This window comes from Pseudophryne corroboree, chromosome 2 (genome assembly GCF_028390025.1).
Source record: "Pseudophryne corroboree isolate aPseCor3 chromosome 2, aPseCor3.hap2, whole genome shotgun sequence".
Lineage (NCBI taxonomy): Eukaryota > Metazoa > Chordata > Amphibia > Anura > Myobatrachidae > Pseudophryne > Pseudophryne corroboree.
The window spans coordinates 661034677-661038468 of record NC_086445.1 but is presented as its reverse complement, the minus strand read 5'-3'; the positions used below and the strand labels follow the sequence as shown (position 1 = coordinate 661038468).

At 44.4% G+C, this 3792-nt stretch overlaps 1 pseudogene; it reads right to left on the bottom strand.

The window, feature by feature from the left end:
* Nucleotides 1-3290: 3290 nt before the first annotated feature.
* Nucleotides 3291-3410, bottom strand: LOC135052265 (5S ribosomal RNA; annotated as a pseudogene).
* Between the last annotated feature and the right edge of the window lie 382 nt (nucleotides 3411-3792).

Here is a 3792-nt window from a genome sequence, read left to right as displayed (position 1 = left end):
CCCACCCGCTGGCGGTTATGCAGGGCAGTCTGGAGCGAGCGCTTACATCTGGTCCGGACTGAAGGACCTGGCAATGATTACTGACATGTCGTCTACTGTCACTGCATATGATTCTGTCACCATTGAAAGAATGGTGGAGGATTATATGAGTGACCGCATCCAAGTAGGCACGTCAGACAGTCCGTACGTATACTGGCAGGAAAAAGAGGCAATTTGGAGGCCCTTGCACAAACTGGCTTTATTCTACCTAAATTGCCCTCCCTCCAGTGTGTACTCCGAAAGAGTGTTTAGTGCAGCTGCTCACCTTGTCAGCAATCGGCGTACGAGGTTACTTCCAGAAAATGTGGAGAAGATGATGTTCATCAAAATGAATTATAATCAATTCCTCCGTGGAGACATTCACCAGCAATTGCCTCCAGAAAGTACACAGGGATCTGAGATGGTGGATTCCAGTGGGGACGAATTAATAATCTGTGAGGAGGGGGATGTACACAGTGAAAGGGGTGAGGAATCATAGGATGATGATGAGGTGGACATCTTGCCTCTGTAGAGCCAGTTTGTGCAAGGAGAGATTGATTGCTTCTTTTTTGGTGGGGGCCCAAACCAACCAGTCATTTCAGTCACAGTCGTGTGGCAGACCCTGTCGCTGAAATGATGGGTTCGTTAAAGTGTGCATGTCCTGTTTATACAACATAAGGGTGGGTGGGAGGGCCCAAGGACAATTCCATCTTGCACCTCTTTTTTCTTTCATTTTTCTTTGCATCATGTGCTGTTTGGGGACTATTTTTTTAAGTGCCATCCTGTCTGACACTGCAGTGCCACTCCTAGATGGGCCAGGTGTTTATGTCGGCCACTTGTGTCACTTAGCATAGTCACACAGAGACCTTGGTGCGCCTCTTTTTTTCTTTGCATCATGTGCTGTTTGGGGACAATTTTTTTTGAAGTGCCATCCTGTCTGACACTGCAGTGCCACTCCTAGATGGGCCAGGTGTTTGTGTCGGCCACTTGTGTCGCTTAGCTTAGTCACACAGCGACCTTGGTGCCTTGGTGTGCCTCTTTTTTTCTTTGCATCATGTGCTGTTTGGGGAGAATTTTTTTGAAGTGCCATCCTGTCTGACACTGCAGTGCCACTCCTAGATGGGCCAGGTGTTTGTGTCGGCCACTTGGGTCGCTTAGCTTAGTCACACAGCGACCTTGGTGCGCCTCTTTTTTCTTTGCATCATGTGCTGTTTGGGGACAATTTTTTTGAAGTGCCATCCTGTCTGACACTGCAGTGCCACTCCTAGATGGGCCAGGTGTTTATGTCGGCCACTTGTGTCACTTAGCTTAGCCATCCAGCGACCTCGGTGCAAATTTTAGGACTAAAAATAATATTGTGAGGTGTGAGGTGTTCAGAATAGACTAAAAATGAGTGTAAATTATGGTTATTGAGGTTATTAATACTATGGGATCAAAATGACCCCCGAATTCTATGATTTAAGCTGTTTTTGAGGGTTTTTTGTAAAAAAACACCCAAATCCAAAACACACCGGAATCCGACCAAAAATTTTCAGGGAGGTTTTGGCAAAACGCGTACGAATCCAAAACACGGCCGCGGAACCGAATCCAAAACCAAAACACAAAACCCGAAAAATTTCCGGTGCACATCACTAATTTTATCCTCCTCAGTCCACAGAACTTTATTCCAAAATGCATGAGGCTTGTCTATATGTTCATTTGCAAACTTCCCACGCTGATTTTTGTGGTGAGGACGTAGAAGAGGTTTTCTTCTGATGACTCTTCCATGAAGACCATATTTGTACAAGTATCTCTTTATAGTGGAATAGTGTACCACAATTCCTGTGTCTGCCAGATCTTTCTGGAGGGATCGTGCAGTCAAACGTGGATTTTGACTTGCTTTTCTCACAATCCTGCGAGCTGTTCTGTCTGATATTTTTCTTGGTCTTCCAGATCTTGCTTTAACTTCCACTATTCCTGATGACTGCCATTTCTTAATTACATTCCGAACAGAGGATTTGGGTATCTGATAACGCTTTGCTATCTTCTTATAGCCTTCTCCTGCTTTGTGAGCGTCAACTATTCTCAGTTTCAGTGTTCTACACAACTGCTTAGAGGAACCCATGGTGCTGATTGTTGGAGCAAGGTCAGATGAGTCTGGGCTTTTAAAACCTTTGAGATTGACATCAACTGGTCTTTCCAGACAATGATTGAGAACAATCCATGACACTGCCAGGTCTCAGCTGTCCAAAGGGGGCAGTACGAGGTATTAACTCTGCAGGGTGCCCAAACTTTTGCAGACGCCAATTTTTGTTTTCTGTTCTTTTGAAAGGTTAAATGATGGAAGTAAAATTAAACTTTTTTTGACATGTTATAAGAATGTCTAATCTGTAATTTGATGCCTTTTGGAGATTTTTCCATCTTTCCTTGGCTTCTTTTTGCACATTAAAATGAATTTTTGCCTGGGGTGCCCAAACTTTCAATCCCCACTGTGTGTGTATATATATATATATATATATATATATAAAACACTCACTTCTCCAGCGATGCAGAAAAAGTAGACAAGCCAGCACTCACGTGTAGATGAAAGAAAAGGAGGATTTATTTCTTAACCAAACGGCATGGTGAAGTACAGCAAATACAGCAAACACAGCCCGACAGCTGTTTCAACCAACTGGTCTTCCTCAGGGGCTAACCGCACTGTTGTCAGAACACGAAATATAAGCCTCAAATGGCTCCACAACCAACCTAGAAGCATCAGGACGTGGGCTGAGACAAGTCCAGGCATGTCTAATGCATCCCCTGCTGTCTCATCCCACTCCATGACACTGGTAACTAAGCTAAATAAACCCGGTGTCATGCATAGCAACGGCTCCGGAGCGCTGCAAAACATGCAGCGAGTGGTCTCAGCAGCCTGACTAGTAAATGGCATGCTGATAGTGAGGGGAATTGCAAGTACGCTGTATATCAAAACAGAAGTGAATGAAATGAAGTGATGTGTTTAAAAAAGTAAAAGGAATAGTGCTTAAGTTAAGCAGAACAGGGTTCCCTGAAAGTGCTGGCTAGAAAGTGCAGGGTACAAGAAGCAGGAAGGAATGACAGGTCTAATAGAAATAATAGCAGGTGACACAAGGACAACCCTCAAAACAACCTACTGCAAAGCAATGCCCACTTGTTACGGCAATCAATATAAATAAGAATATACTGTATGTACAAAAAGAATCCAAACTGTCCTATTGGGGAGAAAACCCACAGAATGCACAATGTCCGCTGCCTTGTGGTATTAAGTGAGTGATGTACAGCACCCAGTATTCCCAGATCGTCACCGATACTGGTACTGACTGGGCCCAACACTGCTTAGTTTCCAAGATCAGCCGGAATTGGACGTTTGCCGGTGTGGTATGGCTGTAAAATTCCCATATAGGCAGCTGGAATCTGAAACTGCTAAATACAACACCAAAGATGGACAATAAGCTGCACATAGTGAGCAAGAGAGGGTCTGCATGGTGGATGTTGAAAGCGAGGGTGAAAGGAAAGGTGTCACTGCTAGTGAAGTGGGGACCTGTCAGGATCAAGTCTCTAGATATATAAAGACAGACGGCAGTGTCTGACAGCACATAGCATGCAAAGAACATCAATGACAGGACACACGGCGGTGTCTAAGAAAATTAAACCAAACAGTGGAATGCAGAGTCAATCGGAGTAAAGCTATTAAGTCTGTGTATCCATTGTAGTTCTCGTTGTAGCAAAATTCTGTCCCGATCACCCCCATGTTGTAGGGGCGGTATGTGATCA